Consider the following 10,302-nt stretch of genomic DNA (forward strand, 5'->3'; position numbering starts at 1 on the left):
TCTCGCTCAACCCAGAATTCAGAACCCAGAACTTCATTCCACCTGCCTGTGCCTGTAGTTCCCACAGACGCCCCGGGGGAGGGGCGCGGGGGCGCCCTGAGGGAGAAGGTGTCTTCGAGGAGTAAGGAGGAGTAAGAGGATCTTGACCGTGCGGTGGGGGCAACGAGAGCAGGTCCCGGGCGGTTTGGGCCTGACTGGGCGGGGGAATGGCGCGGCCGGCTAGCCTGGCACAGACTCTTTGTCTGCGGAGCAAGGGGGGCGTCCTGGGTGTGTTGTCCACGCGTCTTGGTAATCCTGAAGGGCAAATTCGAGGAGCCTTGGCCGAGGAAGAGGGATCTGGGGAGCCGGGAGCCCAGCAGCGAGGTTAGAGAATAGGGTCCTGTATAGGGTCCTGGAGACTTTCCCTGGCGGGGGGAGGGGAGCCTGGCGTAAAGGCAGTGACCGAGGCTCAGGCACGGAGGCGCGCGACTTGTGGACCCTCCACCCATTTTTCACCTCCCTTTATTTTGTGTGTTGGGGGGTTCTCTTTGCTTTCGGCTAGGAGGCGTACAGGGAGGCAAGCAGGGGATAACTTGGAAGGGTTGAAGGACTGGAAGACAGAGGCTGGGGAATGGAAGGAAAAATGAGCTCGCTCACTCTCAGCGGAGAACTTCCCGGACCACAGGGACCCCATCCGCCCGAGTCCTGGGAACCTTTGGGGCCCGAGAGCCAAGAAAGACCCACTTTCCTTGCTCTTTTGCCGGGGATGCAGAAGCCAGGGGAATTCTGCAGGGAGACAGGGCGTCAGGCGCCTGGAGGGCGACTTAGGGCGCAGTGGTCACCCAGGCGAGTGCGCCGACTCCCGCGGACCCCCGCAGCTCCCGCCCACTCTCCAGCAAGCGCTTTTGTTCCCCAAGCCTGCCCTGGGGGAAAGACAACCCTTACCCCCGCCTTGGACCCCGAAGAGGTCAGTGCCCGCCCTAGCAGGGCTAGACCCCGAGTCGCCCCGGGCAGAATCCGCCGAGGTCTGGGACGGGAGGTACGACTCCAGGATCAGCCTCCGAGCTCAGCTAGAAGACTGAGAGCATCTCGACTGGCGCCGCCGGGCGCGCAGGGGCCTCTAATGTCTGTAATGTTGATAATGGTACAGTTACTGAAGGGCTGGGGAACCGGGAACGAAGATAGCACCCCCACCGCCGCCCAAGCCTTTGATGGTTAAAGAAACAGACACCTAATTAGGTGTGTGGAAGTAGGGGAAAGGAGGGATATGAGGTTCCACCAGCGTGGAGGGCCCAGATTTGGAATCTACAGAATCCGGGCTAAGGCTTTTTGACCAGGCGGGGGTGCCGACCCTAGATACACCCAGGGCGGAGAGCTGGAGCTCTGGGCAGATTTTTGTGGACCTCTAACTTCGACCTTGCCGACCCGCACGGTCCCGAGAGTAGGGCGGGTTAAAACCCCCGGATCCCGGCACCAGCTACCCGGGTTCTGTCTATTCAAAGTCTCGGGCCCAGGCCTGGTTCGCGCGCTCCCCCTGCTGGAAACCGCCTGCCGGGCTCAGAGGCGCGGGGCAATGGCTGGGGTACCCTGGGCCCCGAGGATGGGCGGCTTGAGCCCGGGACCCAGGCGTGCACTGCTCCCGGCTCTGCATCCTGTGACGCAAAGTTCCGAAGTGGGAGACGCTAAACCAAGGCACCGAAGCTTTCCTTCCCATGCCCACCCAGAGTGTGTCCCAGGAATCTGCAGCCTCCTCACCCCTGCCCAACACAGGCACAGCCCCGGCTTCACACCCCATTGTGTTTTCAACGCCCAGGGCACAGGAGGCACCCTCTGGATGCTCGTTGAGCAAAGCCAGTAAGTTTAGTTCTCCTGGGACGAAACCGGCCTGTACTCCTCCCCAACCTTCCCTGTGCGGCGTGAGCGCTTTCTCTTTGAGTCCAGTACCCAGGCCTAGAAGGCAGTCCTTAAGTCTTCTGACTTTGCCAGGGACTTATAAAATGCCCGAGATCCGAAAAGGAAAATCTTTTTCAGTCTCTAAGAGGGGAATAGAAAACTGCAAAGTTGGAAGTAATAGATGTTTGATTAAAGGTTTAGGACACGTAACACTGTGCAGACAATTCAGTTGCACCTGTGCTCAGAGCTGTACGTGCCCTTGTATTTAACGTGCCAGGTGGGTGATTTAATCAATGAGGGAGAGCCCCTGAGAGTAAGGAAGCCAGGACCCAGAAGGGCGTCACAGATCCCCAGCATAGCAGCCTACTCAGCAGACCCTTCCCACCTGCCCTCCAGCCAGAATCTCCTAAACACACAGCTTGCCACCTTTCAGCTTCTGAAGTCCCCGTTTATAAACACCGCCCCCGACCCCTGCCAACTTCCATCTCTCCTTTCCCTCATACACATGCTACATAGTGGTTAAGAGGGAAGGTTCTAGCATGAGGCTCCACCATGTACTCACTGTGTGACCTTGGCCAAGTTACTTAACCTCTCTGTGCCTGGGGGTGGGGAAGGGGTATAAATAAGAATACCCATTTTATTGGGTTGCTTGAGGATTAAATGAGTCAATGCATGCAAAGCACCTAGTACCTGGTGCTTAGGTAGTGCTCAGAAATGAGCTTTTTTTTTTTTTCAACAATAGCTAGAATTAGCCATCATTATTACCTTGCAGCATTGGGTACAGGTATGATGAGATGTTCTGCTGAACCTGCTCCTACATGCTTGTGTCCTTCTTCCCCAGTAGGGGGAAAGACCTTGGCCCTTCCCCCAAATATCTCTCTTCACGCCCCCCTACACCTCCCACACACCATGGCATAGGTAAAAATCAGAATTACTATTATTATTTGTAAAGATCTCTAGTCTCAGATACTTAAACCCAGATTCTGACGTTTGCAGCTGTCACCAGTGTGCCTCTTTGGGAAGAGAGACCTGCAGCTGCGGGCTTGGAGAAAGGTTTTTAATTAAAACCGCAATCTGTTTGAGTATTTATTGGGCTCTGTAACTTTAATTATTTTCTAGGGAAAAACAGAAAACTCCACATCTGCATATGGGAAGACTGTTGATTTCTGAGGAGAGTAGCAACCTGTGGCAGTTTGCTGGAGGCAACTGGGAGGAATTTCCTGAATGGTTCAAACGAAGCTCCACATTATTAATAAGCTGGCATCCAGATCATGACCTTCCTCCCAGTGCTTTCATGAAATTAGCTTAACTTTCTGGCAAGGCTCTTTATTGCCATCAAAATTAAAGACAGCTCTTCCAGTGGCATCTCATGTAATTATCTGGCTCTGTGCTTGTCTCACCAAAGATGGGGAACTCCTGCCTGGAAGAGGCAACACTCCTGCCTGGGCAACGTGCTTAGCTATTCTACCCAGCCCAGGCAGGACTGGTTCCCCCAGAGTGGGAGTCCTGGGCAGCCAGCCCCTCCATGGCAGGGGGAAGCAGGGGAAGGGAGGTCAGGGAATTATTTACGATGCTTCCATCTGCAGATAACAAAATTCCTATCTCAGTGTTTTAAACTATTAAGTGTATCATCTCACAAGCAGGAAGCCAGTCTGGCGGCTTCAGGGCTGGTTGATTCAGTAGCTCAATGACATCGGCAGGCTCGGGTTCTTTCTGTCTCTCTCCTCTCCTTTAACAGGGCTTCAGCTTGAGACTCATGTCCCTCAGTGTCATTGGAGGGCTTCAGCAGCAGCTGGAGTAGCAGATTAGTGGAAGAGAGAGACTCGATTCCCTTTCCAGAAGCCATCACCTCTCCTGAGGTCTTCTTGATACATACTGGCTTAGGACTCCCCATCTCTGAGCCAATCACTGGCAAAGGGGATGGAATTGATTGGCTTAGAGTAATCATCTAGCCCTGAAATGGATGTTGAGGAGTCAATCCCCAGATTCACTACAAGAAAGAAATCCCCTTGAAATAGAGGTTGGGGAATTGCAGGATCAGAGTAATCTAACGTTGTATCAAAATGAGTTGAGAGTGACATAATTATAATGAACTGTAGTAGATACCCCCTTACTTGGAAGTTAGACCAGTCTACGGCCACAGTCCGTGACGAGGGTCAGGGCTCAGTGTGTGACCAGGATCAGGGAGCTCTTTTGGGTAGACATACAAACGATTCTCTGCTTTCATAGAATTCTTGAAAGGATAAAAATCTGTTCTTGGAAATGCCTGTGCTGGGATCCAAAGCTATTTTGGGAGCAGTGGAAGTTTCAGTCGTTAGTTGGATATTTATGAACAGGAGACTTTTCTGAATTCAGAGATGTTCCTACATGACTTCACATCCTGAACATGTCACCGGGTCCCATGGCAGAGGAGAGAGGCACGTTACTGTCGAGGTGGAAAACAGGAGGAAGAATTCTACTGGTCTTATGAAGAATGCAGAGACAGCACAAAGGTGCCAGCTTCACAAATTTGCTGCGTGATCTTAAGCAACCCCTTGGCCTCTCTCATTCTAAGTCTCTACCATCGCGAAGGTAGAAGAATGGGCTAGATGTGCTCTGGGGCCCTTCCAGGGCTGCTGTCCTGGGGTGCTGTGGCTTGAGAAGCAGGTTTGCAGGTTGAATTGGGGCCTCTAGGGAGCGTCTGCCGGGGGCTTCCTGCAGGAGGAGGTCTTCAGAAAGTCTGCGGATCACCGCTTACCCTCCTCCTCATGCCCCTGGGCGGTTTCTTTGTTTTCCCCACCACACTGCAGCCTGCCTCATCTCTTGAGACCATCAGCACACCTGGGCCCAGGAGCTAACCACCCCCTTCCCCAAACTGCTGCGTACAACTCTGTGGGTAGGGGGAGTCCTGCTACAAAACACTTCCTTCACATAGTAGGAGTGGGGGGGGGGGGGCAGAGCAGGTGATGTGATTAGAGATTAAATCTGACCAATGAATGTTTCAGGAGCCTGGTGTGTAGGCCCAGGAAGAAAGGCCAAAGCTGCCAGGAGCTCCCTGGCTGCTGGGGTGGGGTATGGGGGGGCGTGATGCAGAAGGGAGACACAACTCTTCCAGAAGCTGAGGCCACTCCTCTCTGTTCTGGGGCCCTCGACTGTCCATTGCCTGGTGCCATCAGAGGACATGGAGAGAGGTCATAATAGATATGTAGTCAGAGACTCCCTCCCCGCAACCCAGTGTGGTCCCCAGCAGAGCCCACAAGGGCAGGGCCCAGGGAATCTCTTCCTCCATCCCTCAGACTCAGAGCTCTTGGAGGGTCACCCAAGGTCTCTGCATCCACCGTCCCCATCAAAGCCCATGGGGGCACATGGCGGCATGGACTAAATTGAATTTCCTCCTGGATATCTTCAGTCTCTTGCTGTCACCAGGCTTTTCATTTGTTTTTGGATGTGGTTTCCCAGAAGCAGAGCTGAGACAAGGATTCACCCACCAGTGATCTATTAAGGAAATGCTTTAGCAGAAACCAGCAAGGGAAAAGGGAAGCCACGGAAGGGGAGGAAGCCAAGCCAGGGTGTGATTTCAGGCAGTCTCAGCCTGACCCCAGGAAGCTCTAGGCATAATCACACCTCAGTTTGCCCTGATTTAGGTAGGGAAGCTTGGCTTCCACAGACGCACAGCAACCGGACATTCGCTAGGGGCTGCCCTCGGGGATGGAAACTTCCAGGCATTTCCCTCTCTCTGTGCCTGTAGGCAATCAGTTCCAGTAGCTGAAGGACAGGCCTCGGAAGAAACTCACAGGTATGAGCTGTCAGAAGTAAAGCACACAGAAGCAGAGGGATGGGCATGCAGAAACAGGTCTGCTACGCCATTCATTCCACAAATAGTAATTCAGTACCACCCCCCAACCCCCCCAACCCATGTTACCAGGTGCCCTGATTGGCCTGGGTGCCGCTGTGAACCAGGCAGAGAATGTCTCTGCCCTAAGAGAGCTTACAGGCTCCCGCATCTCCCAACATGTTCAGACATGCTGTGTGCGTGAACCTTGGGGCTTCTGAAAGGCTAGCGTCCCTTGGACAGGCTCCATCTCCTCCATCAGGTCACCTGGGGCCAAAGCCGGAAGGACTCTCTGAAACCTACACTTGTCTTAGACAAAGGACAGACAGGGAGTTGTCCAGAGTTGCAGAACATCAGAGCTCAGGGCCTGGAGGTCTTCTCTCCCTACCCCTCCGCTTTATTGGAGAGAAGACAGGCCAAGAGGGAGGTCACAGAGCAGGTAGGGCCAGGAAATGCCCCCAGCACTCAGCTTCTCTGAGATGCCCTCCCCAGGGCAGTCTGGTCAAAGGCAAGCTGACCTCAGTGGCCATCGCTGACCTTGCTGGTTAGGAAGCCCTTGAGACTCTCTGGAGATGTGGCCTCTCCAATGGCAGAGGGCAGCTGTTTCTGGAGTGGGACGGGTGCCCCTACTTCAGGTCTCTTGTATTAGCCCGCTGCAGTCCTCCTCCAGGGCTCGTGGGCACCAGAAGCAGAGCCATGCACATGTCTGGGAGGGACGAGGTTGTGCCCTGGATTGGAGCAGCCCTAATCGCAGCACGCTGCTCCCCAGCCAGGCCTCCAGCTGGGGCAGAGGTTTGGAGGAAGGAGAGCCCCGCCTAGGGTGGGTCTTGGCCCGATGCAGACGTGCCTTCAATCTGCACCCGGGCAAATCCAGTTCTAATGGCCACATCTTGGTAACAACCAGGCAGAGTTCAGTGTAAGGGGATCCAGAGCAGGAGATCAGGGGTTGGGGGCTTTTCCACTGACTTCCTGTGAGACTTTTGGAAAAGATTCTCTCCCTTCTTGGTTCCAGTTTCCTCTTCTGTGCCTTGGCGCTAACAATCCCTCCCCACTGGTCAGCTGGGACAGTAGCTCAGATCTGTCACATTCTCCCTCATCAGGCCTAACCCTACCCAAATTCATCCCCAGGAGGGACAGCCTCCCCGCAGTTCTCTGCAATGTCCTCTTTGAAGTTCCCCCGATAGGCTTTCCTGCCGCCTGCAAAACCAGCATGGACAGGCTGGGAAGGGCGAACCGGTGCAGTGCCTGAGATACCTCAGCCTGTCTCCCCATCCCCACCGCCCCCCAGCCCTTATCTCCAGACCCAGCTGGAAACTTGATGTGTTTATTTGCTTCTCCCAGGACCTCCTCTGTTCAACCCACATCTTTGTTGGTGCTGCCAGAAAGTGACCTGCTTGTAGATGGCTGTGTCTGGTACCCAGGTCGGGGCTGAGGAGGGAGGGGACCGTAAATCCCTCCAGCCTGTAGGGTGACCCCGTCGGGGTAGAGGAGACAGTGGAGGAGGTTTGGAGAGATGGGGACAGAGGCACCTGGAGAAGGATTTAGGGACAGAGTTGCCCAAATCCTAAATGGACTGGAACCAGAAGGGAGGGAGGGGAGGGAGGAGAGGAGGGGAGAAGCCTTGCAGTGCTTTCCGGGAGTCAGCAAATGCCTTCTCCTCTGTGGCGTTGGATGTATAGAGTTATTTTTTTTTATTGAGGATTGCCAAGTCACAAATTTTAGTGCTTTATGTATCTCATTTAATCTTCACAATTTTCTAAGTTGGGGGTATTGTCACCCCCAGTTTGCCTATGAGACCACAGAGGCTAAGTAGTTTGTTCAAGGTCACACAGCAGAGCTGGGATTTGAACCAGGTCCCTCCAAAGCCCACGTCCTAACTACTACTCGGCATCCTTGCCCACCCCAAGCAGACTCAACGAGGGCACCACCACCGTGGGCCCAGCCTCACCTACCCACTGCCTCCTCTTTGGTTGGTCTGATTTACTCTAGAATCAGTCCACTGTGGTGTCAAGCCAGGGCTTTATGGCTGTAGAACTCCAGGAGAGCGTCAGCCCTCTGGTTAATTCTACCCCCGGGCCCTCTGAATTTGGTCCGCACAAAGAACTCAGTTTTAGACAATCAGACAAGCGACACAGGATTTCACAATATTTCCCATCACACTGGTTTGGCTGGATAACTTTCTGGAAAATTTCTGTGGTTTGCTAGCTAGCTTTTGTAATCTGCTTGGCTATCAAGTTTGGGATATTTATAATATTTATAAACTGACTTTAGCAAAGTCCAGGCAGCTGGTCTTTAAAGAATTCTTCTGGGCTGAGTTTAAGGAAGTTCCTTGAGCCAAGAATGAAGGAATTTTTCCCTGTGTTGGCAGCAAATGCATTTTGTAGGAGTGGGTAGAGATTTTCAAACTTTTTGTTTTGTTTTTCGAGAGGGGGAGTCAGTTGAAATTCTTGATCCTTCTCTCAGTAGAGTCCCCACAGGCATTTGCTTTATTCAGGTCCAAAAGGTTTGGAGCTGACACCTGGTTTCCGAGACAAAAATAAGTGATGGTGCTGACCCCGTCCCTCCCTGTCCCCAGGCTCATCCTGGACCTGGGCCTGAGACTGAGTCCAGGACCAAGGCCACCCCGGGGAAGCATGTCTTCAGAGACCTTTGCCCACGTTCCCTCCCAGCTCCCTGTAGCCTACTCTCACCTCACCGCGACCTGTGAACTGAGCCACATGGAGGGGCTAACACCTACCATGACACTTCTTACTTGCATTATAACTGGGGATAGGCTTTTACCCTAAATCATGCATTCTCAACGGGGACATTGCCCCAGAGAGGATGAAAATTGGTCCAGGGTGGAGAGGGCACTAACAACCTTAGATAGTCCAGTGGTTTCTGACCCTCCAAAGGACCACAGAACATAAACAGATATACAGTACATCTGTGTAAGGAAGAAGCAAAATGATCTCTATTTGCAGATGACCTAATCTTGTATATAGAAAATCCTAAGGAATCACAGTACTAAAATTTCATTGGGGGAGTCATGACTAGGAAAAAATTTGTCTAAAAAGGCTCCTCAGGGGGGGCAGTAATGGGCAAAAAAGTTGGAGAAGCACAGTCCTTAAAGAAAAAAATAGAATTAGGATAAGTTCAAATTCTGGGACACTGGGACCAGAAGGTTGGGGTGTGAGTTTGCTGGGCCCTGCATCATGTGAGATCAACAGACCAGGAGGGCATGGGAAGGAGAGGGTGGAAACCCACCACCCCCAAATGCATGGCAACTCATCGGGCAGTGTGGCCCACAGAGGGCTCCAATGTAGGCACAGTCTCCCTGTGGGGCAAATCCCAACTCTGCCACATTCAAGCTGAATGACCTAGAGCAAGGTACTCCACCTTCCTGCCCTAACCCCCATCCCATGTCCTGGACAGAACGAGGATGACGATGTAACCGCATAGGGTGTCTGGGGAGACTAAATGAGGTTAGCTGTGCTAAATGAGAAGAGTGCCCAGCACGTAGTTATCTTTCAGTCGTGTTAGCTGGGAGCTTTATTCACCTGGTTGTCCAGGAGGCTTTCACACCTGGATGGGATGGGTCATTGTGCTCTCTCCAGGGTTCAGTGAGCTCAGGTGGAACCCCTGCTGGATGCTTCTAGAAGAGGATAGGGAGGGAGTCTGACTACGCTTGAGGCTCTGTATTAGGGGTCCTCCTCAGAAGCTCCTGCCCATCTGTCCACAGTTTCATGGACTTTTCTGTTGCTAAAGTGACACCTGTATCTTGAAGAGTGACTCTAACTCCGTTCCTTTTTTTTTTTTTTTTAAATATATATTTTGGCCATGCCACGAAGCTTGCAGGATCTCAGTTAGTTCCCCGACCAGGGATTGAACCCAGGCCACAGCAGTGATGGCACCGAATCCTAACCATTAGGCCACCAGGGAACTCCCTATCTAACTCCATTCCTAATTAAATTCCTAACTCAGTTCGTAACCTTAATGACCAAATATGACCCTAAATTTGATATAACCCCAAATCTTAACCTTAGGCCTCACCCCAACTCCTAACCCCACCCCATCCTATTCCGGTTCTAATGTGGGCCCTAACCTTAGCTCTAATTCTCACTCGAATGCCCCTGGTAACCCAGTATGTCCCAAAATTAAGTCCCGCACTTCCACAGTCACAAGTTTTGCTATACCTGTGCTCCTTCTAGCTTCTAGTTACTTCATATTTGTCTTTGAATTAGACCTGTAAAGAATCCCATTTTAGCATCATTCTGAGCAACCATGTTCCAGAAATCACGGTGTTGATAGGCTGGCTCTATTTTTTCTAATAGATGTTAAAATAAATACAAATATATTTATATTATAAATATAAATAAAATAAATACAAATACACGTTAAGAATGTTTCTCCAGGGCTTCCCTGGTGGCGCAGTGGTTGAGAGTCCGCCTGCCGATGCAGGGGACACGGGTTCGTGCCCCGGTCCGGGAAGATCCCATATGCCGCGGAGCGGCTGGGCCCGTGAGCCATGGCCGCTGAGCCTGCGCGTCCGGAGCCTGTACTCCGCAACGGGAGAGGCCACAACAATGAGAGGCCCGCGTACTGCAAAAATTAAAAAAAAAAAAAAAAAAAAAAAAAAA

The sequence above is a fragment of the Phocoena sinus genome, chromosome 2, assembly GCF_008692025.1.
Source record: "Phocoena sinus isolate mPhoSin1 chromosome 2, mPhoSin1.pri, whole genome shotgun sequence".
In the NCBI taxonomy this organism is placed as follows: domain Eukaryota; kingdom Metazoa; phylum Chordata; class Mammalia; order Artiodactyla; family Phocoenidae; genus Phocoena; species Phocoena sinus.